Source organism: Sylvia atricapilla, chromosome 6 (assembly GCF_009819655.1).
Source record: "Sylvia atricapilla isolate bSylAtr1 chromosome 6, bSylAtr1.pri, whole genome shotgun sequence".
Lineage (NCBI taxonomy): Eukaryota > Metazoa > Chordata > Aves > Passeriformes > Sylviidae > Sylvia > Sylvia atricapilla.
In genome coordinates, this window is record NC_089145.1 from 2,562,823 (window position 1) to 2,583,161 (window position 20,339).

The 20,339-nt window shown below is 36.3% G+C and overlaps 1 long non-coding RNA gene across 1 annotated transcript in view; it reads left to right on the forward strand.

The window, feature by feature from the left end:
- Positions 1–18,131, forward strand: part of LOC136362165 (uncharacterized) — a 123,499-nt gene extending 105,368 nt beyond the window's left edge. Inside the window, exon 2 of the long non-coding RNA XR_010743745.1 lies at positions 18,055–18,131. This is a non-coding gene — a long non-coding RNA (uncharacterized lncRNA). The remainder of the gene's footprint in view (positions 1–18,054) is intronic.
- Positions 18,132–20,339: the final 2,208 nt, after the last annotated feature.

Below are 20,339 nucleotides of genomic sequence, written 5' to 3' on the forward strand. Positions count from 1 at the left end.
GTAAGCATTCTGACAGTACTAGGCTCCAGCAGCCAAATTGACAAGAGCATGCCCACTGGTAGGGCTGGGGTTGATCTAGGTATGTCTGCTTACAGAAGAAATTTGGCTGGATTGATATCATGTGTGGTGCTGGAAGATCAGAAAGGAAGTTAACTTCTAATTTTGAAGTTTTCTGCAGTACCTTGGCAAAAACCTCCCTTGCATCTCTCCAATGCAATTTTATCCTGTAAGTGTCTACCAAAAGAAAGACATATTTGGAGAGCAAAATAAAATTAATCTACATGATTATCATTTATAGTTACAAGCAAAAGCTGATTATGCACTCACTGACATACAAGCTACTTTCATTTTGTAAGGCCGAAGAATTGAGTAAGATCCAAATACATAGGCTGTTGTTTATAAAGGGTAAGAAAAAAAGACTGGAAACTATAGGATATTAAATATTAAAAAGCATGAAACAGAAGCTAAATACTTAGGAAAACTGGTTGAGATGCAATATGTATACATATATATATATAAATGAAAGATAGGTGAGAAGTTTTTATACACTTTTATTTTGTGCTATACGCTTAATATTTTGAATAATTAGAAAACATGGTGCAATATGACTCTCAAAACAAAATTTATAAACAGCCTCATCCCTTGTGAAGAGAACATTAAGTTTAAACTCTGTTGAAAGACTAGAGTTATAAGAAAATAGAAAGGAGTTTTCATAAGTTATGGATTCATAAACTCCTTGTCAAAGGAGGATAATAAGGAAAAATTGGATTGGGGCAAATGTTAACACTGAGTTTATATGTAACAACTTTAGAATCTAAATGTCAGTATCCTGATGTAGTGGTTCATGTTCACCTTCCTCTGCCAAATTTAGTGTAGTGGTTTAACTGTCTATTCTGCTGTGAGATAGGATTGGGAGAAAAAGGCAAACCAGGCCAAATTTAAAGATATAAAGGCAGATTTATTAACACACACATACTAAAAGAAGAAAATAGGAATCAAAAAAATGAAACTTTCAAAACATTCTTCCTAGCACCACAAAGTGTTCACTTTCCCACAAACAACATAAAGAGACAAAACCTGTGATTTGATTTTCAGTCAGTTTCACCATCTAAAACCAATCTTTTATCAGTTCTTTAGGAGAGGAGTCTCTCTTAGTTTACCATGAAATTTCCCCCCACTGACAACCTAGAGCAGTTCTCTGGTGGGTTTCAACTGTGGTTTTCAACAAAAACAGCCAACTGGGGGAAAAAGCCTGCTTCTGTGAACTCCCTTCCATTAGCAGTTTCCCAAGCTGCTTATGGGTCATGGACTTAAGCATATTGTACACTGGTGTCACTTTTTAAAGATTAACAACTCCAAATGCAAAGTATTCTTCATCTCAAGGAAAAGAGACGTCTTCTCACTTCTTCACTGGCACTGAGGGCTTCTCATCTCTCTCTGTTCAAGCATCTCATGGGATCATAAGAATCATAGATTCCAATTCAATATTGCTCAGTCCATCACAAACACCTATGCTAAAATCCACAAATCTAAACAATCATCTCCCCAAATGCATACTTTTCCCATTATTTAAAGGGATAATCTACATATATAGAGTTCAATACTATGGTTTGATAAGAGAAATTCAGCATAAAATGGCAAACTCCTCAATCCCTCTTCCCAAAAAATCTTTGGGGAACAGGAATGACACCTCTTTAATGTTATTGATTAAACTAGAGAAACGGCAAAACACCACTTGGAGAAAGATTGTTTTGAGAAAGGATAGTTGTTTGCCAAGACTGTTTTGAGAAAAAGCTTTCTTGAGAAATTTTTCCTTGGGAAAAAGTTAGCAGCTGCTAGCAGGCTAAAATCTCTCAGACCCAGAATTATCAAGCCCACGGGAAGACCTAATAAAGAAAAAAGTAATTATACACAATTCAGATATTGAAAGACTGGTAGTATAAAACTGTCATCATATTCTTAAGCCTGATCTTCTCTAGAGAAGAATTTGGATTGTACAGTAGTTAATTATAATTAATTTTATTTCATTTTACATATTTATGAACAGTAATGAAAGTGAGAGAAAGAAAAATGGTCTAAAAACTAATTCTGTGAATACGTATCATACTGGAATGTATCCCTCATTTTCCTTAGAAGTTTTCTGTGATGCTGTTAGTCATTTAAATCAAACTTTCAGGGAGTTCTTAAAAATACTATGAGACCTAATTCTATTTTTCTCCAGTCTCTGAAATTAACTATTTCATTTTTGTAACAATGTAGATACCTTCTGATACAGTAGCTTTCCTATGGTCCAGATTCTCTCATCCAAAAATAACTGAGAATTCTTTTAGCAATTCCAGAGATTTCTTTTCCTGATATGTTCCAGTATGCCACTGCATCAACAATAAATCCTTAAAAAGTAATGAAATTTATAGAACCAGTGCATACAAATGATAAAATTATGATAAAATTTTTATTTATTTTAATTTATTTGAACACAAAGGTTAACATATCATTTAAATTATCCCATTGGGCTTCTGCCCGTCCTATTGTTACACATTTTGAAATGGGCATTTTTATAACTGCTCTTCAACACTGGATCTACTCAGTAGATACAGGAACTCAACTCAGTATCTACTAGGAACTCACAAAAATTAACTGTCTGAAAAATATTTCCTTTTTGACAGACTTCCAAAGGTGTATCCAATTACAAAAAGTCCTTCACAGTTTCCTCCCTCCCCTGCCCCTTTTCCCCCTATACTTCAGTACATGAAACTGTTCAGAAGGGAAAAACAAAAGCCACAGGTTTCTAACCATGAGGTAGGGACTGACTCGCCATGGATCAATCCCACTGGAAAGTCAGTTCAAAGGCAAAGAAGAAGGAGATGGCTCACTGTTATAAATGCAGACATTTACAAGGAAAGCATTTAAGATTTTTTTTTTACCTTTCCCAAAAGACTTTACCTATGCAAGATTATTTGAACAGGGTTTTCAAATAAGAGTCTTTCAGAGTTTAGCACAGTTGTGGAGTTTTCTTTTCCTAAAAAAGTTATAGCAGATGTTAACAGCTTGATTAACCAATTAAAGAGTTAATTACGCCTCTGGAAAACCCAGGCCTAAAATCAGGGCATCCCAGGTGACTAGCCCTTTCTCTTCCAGCTGACTAGGAATTAAGTTGGGAGGCTCAGTCCAATTCATTAATGTATTTTTACTTCATGGACTAATGGAATAGTTGATTTTGCTTTTAAACGTCCTAATGAGAGAAAATAATTGTATTTTAAACTCTCACTAGAGGGAGCTCCAAATTTATTTATAGCTAGGAAAGAGAGCACATGCAAGGATCTCAGTATTTGTTTTGGTACAGTTTGAATGAATGAATATTATCCTCTTTATTAGATTACTTTACTAAGCAAATCAAATGGAAAAAACCCCCAAGCTAATAAACAAAAAAACCCAAACCCCCATAAAATGCCAGAAGAAAATATGTTTGCATAAGCAAAACTGTTTTGTATAGGTTGCTAGATCTTGAAGATGTTGTGTATCTTTTGCTGAGCAGCTTCAACAATTTTATTGTTTCATTTCAACAATAAAAACCAAATATATTTCATGACAGTGAATTCGGCCATGGCCCTTGAGATGAATTAACACACATTTATATGGAATTACAGTAAACCTCCAAAAATGGCAAGTTCAGTACCAGTTTTACTGGTGCAAAAAAGTATAATTAATAGCTATAAAACATATTTTCTCTAGATACGCCAGTAGTTTCTCTTGATTTGAACATTCAGTTCCACACCTCTGGCAGTTAGTATCAGAATTTGTTCCTTGTCCAAATTACCTGTAGTTGCAATTAAATTTTGTAGTATTTTCTAAAATCAATTGTTTGTTTTTCTAATTCAGTTCCCTCTCATTATTGAACCCACTGATAATGAGCAATAGCAGCAATATACAAACACTTAGAGATTAAACTCTTAACTTAAAAAGCAGGAGACACACAGCATCCTGAGACCACAGGTACTAAAGCAGTACATGAATGAGAAAACTGTGCTTTTAAAAGCTCACATCACTTACTCAAAGCCACCCAAGCAGGACTGTAGAGTAGTGGAAAAGGGAACCAGGAAGCCCTAATGCCTTGATGTAATTGCTACACCATATGTTTTCCTTTCATAATGGGCCACCTACAGTTCAACAAGCTCATGCAACCTTCTTGCTTCAGTGTTGACCAGTTCTCAGAAATATATTCCAGTGCCACAAGCTCTCTGCAATGGCTTCTGAAAATTGAGCTGTATCAACAAGAGCCTATTAGTTCCTCAAATAAGGAAAAGAACAAGCAACCACTGAAAAATCAGGTCATTAATTCCTGTTTCAAACATTTAATGACTTAAAATGGTATAGTGTATAATTCTCATGTCACTAACCATGAGAGAGAGGACATTATCATTCATTTAAACATCAGTGTTTAAGCACAGGAACAGGCATATGGTTCTCTTTTAAAAATATTGAAGAACTAACTTAAATGAAGAAATAGCCTAGGAAATCATGATTATTTATCATGGAAATGGGGCTAGCAGCTCTCTGTTACATAGGCATTTCCATTCAGCTTGCAAATGCTTGCACTGGGGAAAGTGCTGACCTTCCATGACAGTGAGCCTGTATCATCTGTATCACCATCTGCCCTCATGTGTTCAAAGACAGAGATGAGCATTCATGGATATCAAGGCAATAAAAGTTCCTTCAAATATCAAGAGACGGTGGATACTTTCAAGGTAACACTCTTTTTGTTATCTGTGATTTGCTATTTGTGATTTGATTTTGCTTTTTTAAATTACATCTTTATTTTTAAAAGTCGTTAGATGGCATATAGCCCACCACAGGGTACAGCATGGAATGAGATCAGAACTTTGGAACGGATCCTTTGCTATGGAAGTACTGAGCCTTCATCAATTACATTTTTTAAAATACAGTGTTTCTTCATATTAAGTTTTTGTGCAAGATAATGGGAAAGTTTCTTTAGAAGTATAAGCTTCAGCTGAACGGTGGGATGTCACCCTAAGTTTTCTTGCTTGGTGAGTGTTTGCAATTTGGTGGTGAGGATTCTCAAGCAGTTTCATGTAAATATGTAGAATTATCTACTTTGTTTACATATATCTCCTCTGAGAGGAGTCTCGTGATTGATGGTGATGTTCACCTACGAGGTCGAAGAGGTGGCAACCTGTGTAGCCAATCTTTTGCCTTTTGATAAAGTGTATATACATGGAGTCAGAGAAATTAAAATAGAGCTTTCCTGCTTGACCTCCTGCTGCCTGCCTCATTCTTCCATGTCCATAACAGTGACAGTGGGAAAAACTTCCAAAAAGAGAACAAGTTCATTTTTCTACATGGTAGCTTTGCAATGCCTTAGAAGTATTCAGAATGATTTCTACAGTACTTCTGTGTACATTAAATGTTTTTGGAGATATTCTTTCTTTGATTCAAACGACATGGTTTCCCAGTTGCTTCATTCATATATCTGAAGCAGCACAATTTGAGTCAGCAGTCTAAAAAATCCTGAAGGACAGGACATTGAATGATAGAAACAAACACTTAATGTTGAAAAATCATGCCCAGAATTGTTAACAAAATATAGCAGCATTGTTCTTCTCTACAGAAACTCATCATGCCTTATGAACACAGAGCTTTCATTAATTTTACATCTTTGTTAATATTGCTACTATTAAATCTGAATTAATTAAGCAATTAAAAGAGTCGAATTGTCCTCATCATTGTCATCTTATTCTGTGATGCTGTGCAAAATCCTAGGTTTGTATTCAGTTACCACTATTCTGCATACTAACATTTCTAATATTCTTTGAGATGCTTCAGGCACTTTATGTTTGAATGAAGGATGCAATTATTACTCCTTGTCTGAGGAAATCTGTTTTATCTGTGTCTTCATTCTAAAGCAATTGCTTAAAGAGCAATTTTTGCACATCACCTATAAATGATAATAACACAAATCCTGACATACAGAATTGTACAGTGTCATTTCTAGTAATTTTTACAGTAAATGCACCTGAGATATCTGAGATGCTAAATTAGAGTGTAGCATGAAGCAGGCAGAACACTAGACTAGCTGGTAACAGGAAAAAAAGATATCTATTTTTTGTCATTGCTTATAAGGTTTTCTTACATTGCTTAGATGGTGTCCTGGAGTGAATTATGATGAGAGTCTATTTCATGATCCTCTGTTTTATGCCCAAAAATTGTTGCCGTAACTTTAAGGTCTGGGGCCAGGTTTGTGTAGGGCTGGGGAGGGGGAGAGCTTTGGTCTTTTTGGTAGTGATTTTTCAAAGGCTCACTGCCCAGGCATTCTGTAGCAATGTGTTGTTTGGTTTTGCTTGGCTAGCCTGGTTTTCGGTAGCTCAGGATCACAGAGGTGGCTCCTGTGAGAAGCTGCTGGAAGCTTCCAAAATGTCCATCAGAGCCAGTCCCTGATTGTGCAGAGGATGGACATGCTGCTGGCCAAGGATGGGTCAATGAGAGAGGTTGGTAAACCTCTGTGGTAACAGACTTACAAAGAAATCCAAATAAAGGTAGGGAGACAGTTTTAATTCCAGCCAGAGAAGAGGAGGAGGTGAGAACATGTGAAGGGAATGACACGGAAACACCAGAGTCAGTGGAGAAGGAGGGCAGGAGGTGCTCCAGGCCCCAGAGCTGAGATTCCTCTGCAGGTTGTGGTGAGACCATGGTGAGGAGCTGTGCCCCTGCAGGCCCTGGGGATCCACAGGGGATGCTGAGATCCACTCACAGCCCCTGGGGATCCACGGCGGATGCAGAGATCCACCCACAGCCCCTGGGGATCCACGGTGGATGCAGAGATCCACCCACAGCCCCTGGGGATCCACAGGGGATGCAGAGATCCACCCACAGCCCCTGGGGATCCACGGGGGATGCAGAGATCCACCCACAGCCCCTGGGGATCCACAGGGGATGCAGAGATCCACACGCAGCCCCTGGGGATCCACAGGGGATGCAGAGATCCACTCACAACCCCTGGGGATCCACGGGGGATGCAGAGATCCACTCACAGCCCCTGGGGATCCACGGGGGATGCAGAGATCCACTCACAGCCCCTGGGGATCCACGGCGGATGCAGAGATCCACTCACAGCCCCTGGGGATCCACGGCAGATGCAGAGATCCACTCACAGCCCCTGGGGATCCACGGCGGATGCAGAGATGCACCCACAGCCCTGGGGAAGGTGCCCATGGCAGAGCAGTGGAGACCCAGAGGAGGCTGTGATCTGGGGGCAGACCAGGTGGAGACAGAGCTCTGCTCCCAGGCTGGAGCAGCCTGTCCTTGGAGGGCTGCACCCTGTGGAAGAGTGACCCACACCGCAGCAGTTTTGGAGGACTGCTGCTCGTAAGATTGGAACCACGTGGGTGAGATTTGCAGAGAACTGTCTCTCCTGGGAGAGACCCCATGGTCTCACAGAGGAACAAACTCCCTGAACCAAGAGAAGGAAAACCTTGGTGATGAGCTGACCAAACCCCACCCCTCTGTCTCCCTGTGCTGTCTGTGGGAAGGAGGGAGGAATTGAGGAAAAAGATGTTTTTAAGGGCTTGTTTTACTTCTCATTATCCTGCTCTGATTTTGTTAGTAATAAATTCACGTTGTATCTTGAAGTTGCGCCTGTTTTGCCCTTGGGGTCCTTAACTCAACTCATGAACCCTTTGTTAAATTTTCTCTCCTCTGCCCAGCTGCAGTAGGGGTGAGCAGCTTTCCTGGGTGCCTGGCATTTGGCCAGTGTCAAACCACAACAAAATATTTCCCTTCTCTGGCTTGAAGGAGCTGCAGTAGTAATCTTTCAGCTGCTTTGAGGTGAACTGAAGTCCAGCTGCTAGTCCAAGACCAGAGAAGTGTCATGGGAGCAGCATCACCCCATGCCAGCCCCAAGCCTTGAGGAGCCCTTGTACACTGAGACAAAAGCCTGGGCATGAAGCAGCAACAGATCATGAAACTGGAATTCAGAAATATGTTTTCTATCTGAATCAGACATCTTCCTGGTTATTTTTGATTAATTAGTAAAATCATCATAATGATTTATGATGATCATAAATCAACACAATCAAAAACATAAGACTTGGACATTTCACTTGGACTGTGAAACTCCATCTCTAATGCCTGGTTGTTCCATGGTGTAAACAGCTATGTTTGATTTAGCCAGAGACTCTACAGACATTTTTATTAACTCATAACAGTGCTTGCTGAAATTGTAATAGTATAAACTGAAGTTCATGTGATCTCATTTGGAAAATGGTGATGAGCAAGTACTACACACCAAGTATTGCCAGCAAAAAAACTGTCAAAGCTGTAATTGTAAATAGATAGCAGCTACAGGTTATTTAATAGTAGATCTTGATTTTCTTTTATTTTTTTTCTCTGCACATGACTGATCTTGGCCATGCTCTTCCTCCCAAACATATTTACAGGTTTTAATGATAATGGCAGAGACAAATATTTACACATCTTCTCAAAGGCAACATGTACAGGAATCTGCAAGTCATTGTGCCAACAAACTACCAACAATACCAGATGGTAGGGGTTTTCTTTAATGCTTTCCATTCCATCATCAGTCATCCCCTGCTACATTATAAATGTAAGTTGAATCTCATCCAAAATCCATCCAACGGTTTGTATACATTTGGGTAACATTTGTAGCAAAATATATTTTGTTTTGCTACAAATACCCCAAGTACTCTCATGCCACCAAGATGTAGCATACTTCTCCAGAAGAGAAGTTCCAGCCCAGCAGAGGATTTTGTCCTTGGGACATAGTGCTGCTGGAGGACTAAACGACACTAGGACAGTGGCTTTGACAGGGAAGGTCCTGTGTGTTTGCAGCCACAGCAGAATTTGGTTTGTGAGCTCAGGCTTCAAGTGGACAAGAAGAAAACAGTGCCCTCATAAAATTATCTATGCATTCTACATGATGTGAAAAAAAGCATATAATTTTTTTGAGGAATTTTCTACCCAGTTTGCAACCTTAGATTTAAAAGGCTAACATGGGGTTTACATATTACATAAAATTGTATTCAATTCGATTCCCTTCAAGAGCTAAATGCAGGAGAGTTTCTGTTTATTTGAAAAGTAGAGAGCATTTTATCAACTGTTGACATGCCTGGTCTTTGAAATATGACATCTATCAAGCCAAGGTAAGATACATCCTGGCAAGAACAATTCTTATTTATTCCATTCTGGCATCTAGGCCAGGAAGAACTTGAGGAAGACACTTTTTCAACTAGTTCCACCATTTGTTCCTTCAGGCTACTACCCCATTGACTCCAGAAACCTGAAAATAGCTGGTGACATCTGCTGAAGGTTTCTCCTGGGAAAAGGACTAGAGGAGTAGCTGAGGTGTCATTCAGTCAGCCTTTCTTACATCACTTTCATGTTTCCAAAGCAAGAGAAGAGGAAAAGCCAAAAGAACAACCTCAAGGTAATCAAATAAAGTAACAGCCTTCAACCTAACTCCTCTTTCAAAAATTGAACTCTATTTCAAACAAACAAACAAACAAAAACTCAAATCCACACAGCAGCACGCAGAAACACATAATAATTCACACTATATTGTTGCAGAAATATTTGGAATAAGGTGAGCAATTCCAGACTGGGCCCTTGGCCTGCAGAACCGGTGCGCCTTTGTGGTGCAGCAAAAAATTCACCTCTCTCCCTTAAGGTGTTCCAGGTTCTAACGGGTGTTCATATGTAGTTTTATAGCGTTAATACGGAAGCCTCCTTAAGGCAGCAAATGTGTACATTTTTTACGTGCCTTGTAATGTCAATAAAGTTGCAAGAGAATAAATATGAAGAGACAAACAATAAACGCGAGTGCGGCATGAAACACGGTCTCGGTGTGGATGTCGTAACTCGGCCCGACCTCTCAAAAAGGGACCCCAACTTTACTATATGGAGCAAATACAGAACCTAAAGACATAGGTGCAAAAGAATAAGCTTTAACTGCCTTGTGCCTTACTGGACAGGAAAAAAATGTTTGCATTAGTAAAACTAGTGAAAAATGCTTTTCTGGCACTCAAAGTATTTCCAAAGACAATTTAGTTTTCAATCAAGAAAATCAACCATACACCACCAGAAGTTCTCAAATACTTTTAAAATTTTAAAAATATCTGTGTATTGCTTCATGAGACGTACTTGTATGTAGTTCAATTTAGTTGCAAAGGCATTTGTGGAATTATAGCTTTTGTATAGGAAGACTGTTGAGCAGAAAAAAACAGTGGAATTTGCTTTCATGTAACAAATGGAATATTAAAAGTTACAGAACTGTACACTTAAATGTAACCTGAAGGCCAAGTTTTAAAAGTGAAACTTATTCTGAGTCCTCCTGATGACAGGGCATCTTAAAATACCATTCTTGCCACTAGACAACATGCAAAAGACAAAAGATAGCATAAAAAGTAAGAGATAATGTTTTATAATCAACTTATATGAACCAAGAAACCAATTATTGCAATAAAAAGTTACTTAATACAGAACTTTTCTCCTTTTAGAAAACAAACTCCTCAACCCCAGAAAAAATTCAACCAACAAAGAATAGCAGACAAGATTCTGTCTTTTGTCATGTCCTTATAAACCATAATCAAGTTTAACACTGACTTAAATTGCCATTTAGTCAAGGAATACCAGAACTGTAGCCTGCACTTATATTAATCTAAGTCTAGAACTTGTTCATTATTTTTGCCAAAAAAAAAAAATCCTACTTTGTTTTGAAGAAGGGTCCATTTAGATTAGACTCCAAAATTGAATCATATTCTTAGTTTCTCACAGAAAGTCTTATTGAAAAACAAAAACTAATGCTGTGAAATCTATTAAAGTCTCATTATTCTTATGTTGTTCTGTTTTATCTTCAAAAAAGGATTAAAAGAAAAAAACCTCAGCTGATAAAAAGATGTTGAGTTTTTGTTGTTTGTTTTGATTTTGAGTTTCAGTTTGTTTTTCCTTTTCCCTTCTAGATAAACTGATTTCACATTTTATTCCAAGCTGTCACAGGAAGAATATTCATGTTTTCCAAACTGTAAGAGTTTATCACCCCAAATTAAAAACTGTTACCTTCGAGTCCTCATTTGTCTGTATCAAAATGCTGGAACCCTCCATTTTAGGACCATTAGATACAAGGCTGTTAAATAAGATGAAATTATAGTCAACACTTACTATCTACTATCTATTATAAACTGAATTGATTAATACAACACAGTCAAGGCTGGTGAGGTCCTGCAGTGTAAAGTACTGCTCTCTGGCAACAAAAGGGAGCCAGAAAAATTCCTAGTGAGAAAGTAATCTCTGTGATTCAAAGAATTGAAGGCCAAATTGAAGACAAAAAATTTACATTAGTCGTATGATCAAATATATGTTATCAAATATATTTAAACTTAAAGTTTTGCTTCTTTGACCACTGTCCCTCCAGCATCTTAGTTTTTGGCACCACTTTGTCTCTGCCACTAATGTTCCTATGGGACATGACAAGGGTTTCCAGGGACCAACTATCAAGGTCCAGTGATACTGAGCTGGCCAAATACACATTGTAAAATGTATTTTCCTAAATACAGGAACTGTCACTAGCCACTGAGAGCCCATAGTCATATGTATCTGAGAGTAACAGAACAGCCAAAAGCAAATATACACGCTTCAAATAAGTATTTCCCTTTTCTCTTGTTTTCCAAAATTGACAGTCCCAAAAGGGAGACTCCATTACTTTTCTTCATTTTGCCTAAACCCAGTGGAAAGTATGTGATTAATATATACCTATAACATTACTTACCATTTTGGCAACATTCATTCCTTCTCACTGTAACTTAGGACATAAAATTCTTCTGCTAAGTGGGATCATCCATCTCATGTATGTCCTATTCCCCAAGTTGGCTCACATTGTGTTTGTGAAGAAATTAATTTTAAACAGCAGAAGTTAAAGAGTTCTTCCTGATATAATCCACATTTCTGAAACCACGTTTTGCATTTAATTCTTCAGCTGCCTCTAAGCCTTTAGTTTTCCTTTTATAAATACTTTCTTTTGTAAATGGCATATTTGCAATAGATAAAACATTTGCATTCTGCAGCATTTGGAATTTGATTCTATTTTGAATTCTTCCTCAGATATGTGTACATTTTGGTACCTATTATCAAAGTGAAGAATTAAAAAATTCTCACTGCTGTATCTCCGTATCATATGTGTGTTTCATATTACTGTGGTAAAAATAATATGTTTTTTCCATAGGTTTTTATTTCCTAGAGCATACTCCTTTTGTTTGTCAGGCAGTGATGGAAAAAAATCTAATCAGTGTAATGTTTAAAATTAATCCTGACATAATTGTCAGTATTTATTCCCAGTTCTATATCCAAAAAGTTAAAATTTTCATAATAATAATAATTCCCATCTCTACGGCATTGTTTAACACTTTAGGTATTCCTATATCTAAGTACTAAGAAAAAATTCTTATAATTTTTCTTCATTTGATTTGATTTGTAAGGCCTGCAACATGATTTGTCAGGATTTATATAATTTATATCAAGTCAAACAAAATACACTGTACATTGCTGTGAAGCCACCAAAAATTTTGAGTTTATATATCTACATTGTTGCACATAAATTTTGTTCAAGCTTCCTTGTGAATGTGATCAAAATATACCAACACCTCAGATGAATGAAAATGGGAAGAACTAATGAAAAAATTACACCAACATAATGAACATTTTAACTTCTAACAGCCAGTTGAAATTTTTGATAAGCTATGACCACTGAATATTATCCTTAACAAGGAGTGATTCCAAAAAGTTGAAGTCATATGAAATCTATTCAGACAATTTTTCTGAGCAGGAAAGATTTGGAGAATTTATCAAATGAGGACCCACTTCAAGTGGATGTAAGTGAATACATAAATATGTAAGGACAAAAATCTGTAATTTTATTGCACTACACAAAACTGTATGAAAGTAGTATGTGACCACTAAATATCAAGACAAAATTCAAGTTTTAAAGAAGGAAATAAGCTAGGACTATAAATAACTTCTATGCAGCTGATACCTGGAACTCTTTAGGCTAATATCTATGGTATCAAATAAATAACTTCAAAATAAGGCAAAACTCTCCAGACAAACCAAACAAAAGAAACAAAGAAAAATCCTTCTGCAAAGCATTTATATGAAAAAAAAATAAATCTTCCTCTGAAACATTCCAGTTTTCAAGAAATCATTACGAATAGCTGTTCAAATCAAAAGATGGAGGAAAAAAGCAGGGATGATGTTTAAACTTTTTTGTGTTATGAAAAAAATCAGTATGAGATACAGTGTAGTGCAGAAGTATGGTAGCTGATTGTTCTCACATTAGTGAGAATCAGAGAAAAGATGATTAATTTTCAGTGGTAGCGTAGAGGAAAAAAGCAGCTGACAGAGAATATAACACAGTATACACCTGCCCTATGATTTTCCCTGAAACACTTAATAATGTAGCTGCATCTTTAATGATAAGAATGAGATTAACCAAAATTATTCTCTTTTCTAAAAACCAACAAAGAAATGTAATAATCAAAACATATAGCCACTGAACATCAATATATTTATGGTTTTTTCCCTTCAACAGATTATTCCTTCAGGTTAAACAAGTCCTTCAGTTTGTGCACTGGAAACTGTCAGTAGTGAGAAAACAAGTAAATGAGCTTTAATCTGGAAAAGATGATTGGAACACAAGTTCTAACTCAATCTCTCTGGAATCTGACCCGCTGTGTAGCAGGAATGTATTACCACAAATATTAGATTCCAAATTCTGAAAATGAAAAGGCTAACCTTAATCAGATGTAATTATGGAACTAGCCCTAAACAAGACTAACTAAAGAAGTGTAAGACAAATATAAAAATACTCAGTAAGAAGGGGCATTTAGACATCAAACTTCCTGGACTGTTTGAACACTTAGCTTTAGAAAAGGTGACGGGGAAAAGGAAGAAGTAGTTAATCCTCCAGGATGAAATCTCATTTGATCATCTTGATTTGTCATGCCATAGATAACCATGTCTATAGTTTTAAAAGCGGCTATTTCTGTACAAAAATATCTCCTTCCCCTCCCTCTCCCCCAGACTGAGGTGCTTATAAAAGAGTGTTTAGCATACAAGAAAAAAACATGTGAATTCCCATTAGCAAAACCCAGCCATTGTAATTGTTTCTCCTTTCTTTCTACAATAGGAACTCGGCAAACAAGAATGTTTGTTAATGGAATTTTGATTGAATGAGAATACTTTACACATAACTTCAACTTGCTAAGCTTCTCAGGCCATGTATCTGCCAGCAAATTAAACGATTGTGGCCACAAGCACATGATGGCAGTGATGTTGTTAAAAGTGTGGACCACAGTTATTAAAAGAATCTGTTATATCAGATGCCTCATGTGGCACTCCAGACAAATCCTCTGTATAATTCAGAAATCGACACAGGTCAGTGATTATTGACCATGAGCTCTGATGGCAGCATGCACCAGCATCCTCCTAGGTTGGTCCTGTAGCACTTTTTCCCATAGAGGCAAAAGCCCAGGGGCACCTACACACCATTTTGTGTTAATTTATGTTGAATATTAAAATCGGCCTAATGGATGAATGCTACTGGTTGTGTAGATTAAATTAAATTCAAAACAGACCATATTTGTATATATTTAGAGGTTTCTTATTTACAATGCTATATGAAGCTTATATGCAACTGAAGCAAAAATTGACAATTTATACAAATTTTTTTTCAAGAAAATACATTAACTGTTAGAGGGATGTGTTTCTTTTGATTCTTCATATTAAAGAGGATGTGTTGAACTATAAATCACAAAATTTATTTCAAATTCTCATTACAAAAGATGAGAGTCACAACAGAAAAACTGGAATATGAACATTGGCAGCAAGAGTAATATTAGCAGGAGAAAACATTACAAAATGCCTAAAGTTATCTCTTTGATAGAGACAGATTACTCAAGCTTTCTCTGGGCTCAGTTTAAGGCAAATAAAAGAAAAAAGAAGAAAGACAGAATCCACACAAATAGAAGTAGCTCTAGATACTTCAATAAATGTATGAAAGCCAAAGGACTCCAAAGAAGCCACTGAACAGCAGGGACCACTAATGGCCACTTTATATATTTATTTATTTCTTCATTCATTCGTTTATTATTGTTGTTGTTGCTGTTGTTGATGTTAATACTATCTTTATTATTTTTATTAATTTTTTATTAATATTGCATTAATATAAGAATTTATCATCTCAGACTGAGGATACTATGTATTCTGTTAGATTTACCTGGCTTGGATATCACAGAGTCCAAACTTGAAACTCAAAGATTTCAAGGAAGCACAGGCTGAGCTTTTGTTTCTTATAACACTCATAGAAAGAAATGAATCAATGATTCTGTGAACACAGAGGTAAAAAAACCAAAGCACATATTACCTATTGATCAGTACAGTCACATATCCTGATACAAATCTCCAGTCATTTCAATTAAGTAGAAAAGGAGTCAGAAAGGTTATTAAAGGAGTAGCTTTATGGCTAATTTCTTTGTCTTGTGTATTCTCCTATCAAAATATTAAAAAGTTAGTTTTTGCTCCAAGTCTTATTTCTAAATAGAGTGGAGACAGAGACCACGTCTATAACTTCATCTGCAATGCAACTGCCAGACTACAATTTCTATGTTACGAAAATGCTGGAAACTCCAGTCTCGATACTGGAGTATTTTGCTTTTTTGATTAGTAAAAAGAGTAAAAATGTCTGATTTTTTGATTAGTAAAAATTTTACAAGCAATCCTAGGTTTGTATGCTACGCCAAACACTTCCTATTACTCCGCATCTTTGATTCTGGATCATGCCTAAAATCATGCCAAAGAACATGCAGTGAGAAGGCATCTTGTAACATATCAGTACCTACTGCAAGTACAAGAACTAAACCTTTAAGATATCAAGATAATCCAAAAGGAATTGCAAAATTACAAATGTTGACAGAGCATTGCAAACTGACTACACTGCCAGACCAATTATGTTCTTCCTCTTTTAAATGTGAAAATAGTAACAAACATATTGGTAGCCCTGAAAGAGCATGAAAGGGGCCAAATGGGAAAGGCTGAAGAGTAAACAAGGAAGTCAAAACTTAGGGTCCAGTTATTTTTTCCTAGCCCAAGTTAGTACAAAGCCTTATAGTTTCTGTGGAAACTCATCCATGTGGGACCACAAGAAAAAGCTGCAGTCTCAAAATGAAAAACAAGTCAGAGTATTAAAAAAGTGGCATAATAAATGTTAAAGATACCGAAAGCAACTGAAAGATAAACAACTGGTTTTAAGAAAGAAACTAAAGATGCATGTTTAAAATATATTATACTTACAAATAATTATCACTTTGAAAGTGGAAAGGAATGAGAAAACTGATTTTAAAAAAAAGTAATGTGAAGTGAAAAGTCCAAATGAGTTGAATCAAAAATGAGATGAATCCAAAAATGTTGATGGCCAGATGAGGCAGATGAGAAAAGTTACTTTTGTGCAAAGGCCTGGAAAAAAGTTAAGAATTTGAGCAGAGAGGAAGATTGTTTCAAGTGCTTTATAATGAGTAAAACAAAAGGAAGAGGAGAATATTTTCTTGTTGAGACGAAAAACGAGAGTAACAGACCTTGTTAAACTTTGAAAAGTATGATCTATACAGAAAGAAAGGAATCAACATTGGCAACAGAATGGGAAAACAAGATTATGAGTCAAAATCCGAGTGTTAGTTATTAGGGTTCTCAGGGATAATCATAAGACGATCAGTTCTGGAGAGTCTTTTTTTCCCCCCAGACTCCTTTTGCAGCCTTTATCCCAGGCTGGAACTGGGTGAAGGCCGTGGTATAGGAATATCTACCTCAACTGACTAAATTGCATTTTGTATGACTGATTTTCCTCAAGAGAAGTGCTGTAACTCTTGCAGTACTTTCGTGCTACTAAGTTGGATCAAGTGGTAGGATATTGTAGAAGATAGAAACCTGGAAACCTCACCAACATGCTTTATTGTTTTCTTTTCCTCTGAAACAGAGCATACAGATCGTTCCCAGAACAGGATATCAAACAAGTGATTTTGACCTGAGTCTGTATATGAATTCCTTTGGGTTGTGAAGGGCAAAAATACATAACAATCCCTCCCAGAGCTCCCCATTATCTGTGCTTTGCTTTTCCCAGCAAAGCAAAGGAGTTCAGAAGAAAAGCATATGGAAATCAAAATTAGAACAGCAAGAAAGAAAAATTTATAAAAATAAAAGTATTAGGCATTAGGCATCACACTTAATTCTACTGTAACAAATACTACTAACAGAAAGAGAACATGCAGAAATCTGTTGTGTTAAACCCTGTGAATTTTGAGGATGACAAGATGTCTATAAATACACTAAGAAAAACTATTTGTACTTGTTTGAATGGCCCTCACTATTTCCTTCCTGAGGTAAGTGAAGAAGCCAGTCATATCCTGTGTGAAAACAATGTACAAACTGTGTCCTTCTAGAAACGAACAAAAAAGATAAAACCTCCTGAGCATTGGTTACATCATTTAGCTAAATTAGTCAGAAGACAAGGGAAATTCACTCTCAAGAAGAATAAGATACCAGCGTTTGGAATAAACCTTATTCAACTTCTTTTGATTACCTAGGAATTGAGAAGATTTATGTTCTCCTTAGGTTTTTATAAAGAAAAATAGAAAGGGTGCATAAACATACAGACACAGAGCTCCTTATTCCTGAATTACTCCAATTTCTGTCTAGTTTTGATAGAAAGTTTAGTCAATTGAAGTGAGCAGCAACAATCGGCAACACGTACTTGGTGTTCTGTAGAGTCTCAAAGAGCAGGAAACCCAACCATCCTAGCAAATTCATATCCTTTGCTTCCATTTTTTTTTATTTTATGAGGAAAAACTTCCAGACTTCATGGATTTTTCAAGACAGACATTTCTAAGAAACACACAGGTCATTGATTAATATACTTCAGAAACTGCCTTTCTCAAAGACTGGCTTTATTAAAGCCAGTCTTTATTCTGTCTAAGTGGCATTGAGACAAAAAAAAAAAAAAAAAAAAAAAAAAAAAAAAAAAAAAAAAAAAAAAAAAAAAAAAAAAAAAAAAAAGAAGAAAAGGCATTTTGCCTGACAGGGCAAGAACCTCTATTCATTAGTATTTTTTATCTTTAAAGCTACACTAATGGAGCTTTTCTTAATCAGAATCCTGGAAGAGAAAGCATGTAGACCTTGTATGTCTCATCCTTGGACATAAGAGAATCAGACAGTGGGAACCTAGAGTGTAGCAACATGAGATTTTGATGGTAGTTCATTTAAGTAATTCATTAGTTCCCCTTTTCAGGTTCAGCACAATGGTTTTTGGGTGATAGAAAGATTGAGTAAACTAATATCTCAAGCCTGTTTTCCTTGGATATTCTTGAGTGTCAGAATCAAAACCTTTAGAATGTAAAAGGCAAAGGTGGACTAAAATAAGATGAGAAAAAGCTTAAATGTGGACTGACTCAAGTTAATGATTTTATGAATTTCTGATATTTAGTTCTTTCTCAATGCCTAGGTAGGGAAAGCAAAAATCAGTTTTGACCTCCTTTTCACAGTTCCAGTGCCATGCCCAATATGACTGGCCTGTTATTCCTTATTAGATCAGGAAAAGAATGGGAGGAAGACAAATTAAGGAAAAGAACAGAAAATGTACTTCCCAGAAGAAGACTTTGCTAACAAGAGAATTTATTTTCTAAAAGGAAGGATCAGAAAAAAAATATTTCAAGATATTCAAGAAGGCACTGTAGAAATTAGCATGCATTTCAGTACTCAGGTAGGACTGAAACAGTTCATCTTCAACATACATCATTATGTGCCTTTGAATCAAATTTGTTAAACAATTTATTACCTTTCTTGCTAACAACACCCTCAAATAATTAATATTAGCATCTGACTACAATCTGAGTTGACAAACAGCCCATTGCATTACAACACAAAAGTATAGCACCAGAATAAGGAAAACTATTGCTTACTTAAAAGATTTATGATACATAATGTAATTTAGGGTGCTATTTTGAAGTGCTATTTATTTTATTTTCATACACAAAACAATATATATGCATTTTAGAAATAATGATCCTAAATAGTCAAATCTTCAAAACAGACACCTGAGGCTACTTGATTCCAAAAACTATACAGCCAGAAGGTTTTGATGTAATTGTAATACCACAAGAAGTTGATGCAGTTGGATCTAAGTGACTTCAACATGCCCCCCCACACTTCCCCTCCAATGGCAGGAGCACAAAGATGAGAGAGATCTAAATGATTACAAATACTTTTGCATATATGGATACATAATTCCTCAAGATATCATTCCAAATTTATGACAAAACCCTTTCTCATGATGTACTTTTGGAAAAAGACACTTGACTTGTGTCTTCCAGAACCACTCATGACTTTCTATTTGTAATATTCAGCTGCCTGAACAGATAACTCCATATAATTCTCTCTCTCCCATGGTGTTCTTTCTAAATTTTACCAAACTTGCATTTTCAGGAAGTTTTTTCTTTGTTTATTGTTTCGGTTTTTAAAATCAGATTAACTTAGGTAATATTATAATGCTGATAGAAATATCACAAGGCTTTATAGTCTGCCAGAGTTCATATACATTTTTGGTGGTGTAATAATGAATCAACCCATATTTGGGGTTTCTAACACTGCAAGCAGTAACTTATATACAATGTACTAAATGACATAATTTATTTCCTGACTGCATATTTTCTAGACAAAGCCATCAGAATTTACAGTTAATTCAGTGTTCAAACATGAAATACAACTGTATTCTGCATCACCAGAGGAGAATCCTTTACCTACCAAAGTTATTGACTCATGGCCACAAGTCCATTCTACTTATAATGCTCATAGGGTTCAGACTTGGTTTTTTAAAACATGTTGTTACAATTGCATATAGACACAGAACTAAAGACTTAACTTTTAAGAAACGTGAAATTCCTCTATGACCTCCCCATCTACACTGAGTCATTTTGTATCTTCTAATATACTGGAGACCTGCTTATCAATTCATGCTCATTATTCAAGTAAAAATAAGCATACAGACCCACTTCTAACAGATAAGATACAAGAATTTCATGGTTATATTCAGGCTTTGCAGGTGTAAGATACAATGTGCTACAGGAAGAGTGGTCAGACTTCACTCTTGGTTCTAGTTTTTCACTGTTGTTACCAAGTCTGCACTCATCTGTTTCGCAAGTATTGACTTCACATTTCAAAACAAGGAAAGTTTGACTGTGAGGTCAACATATTCTTTACTCAGACATACTTCTATT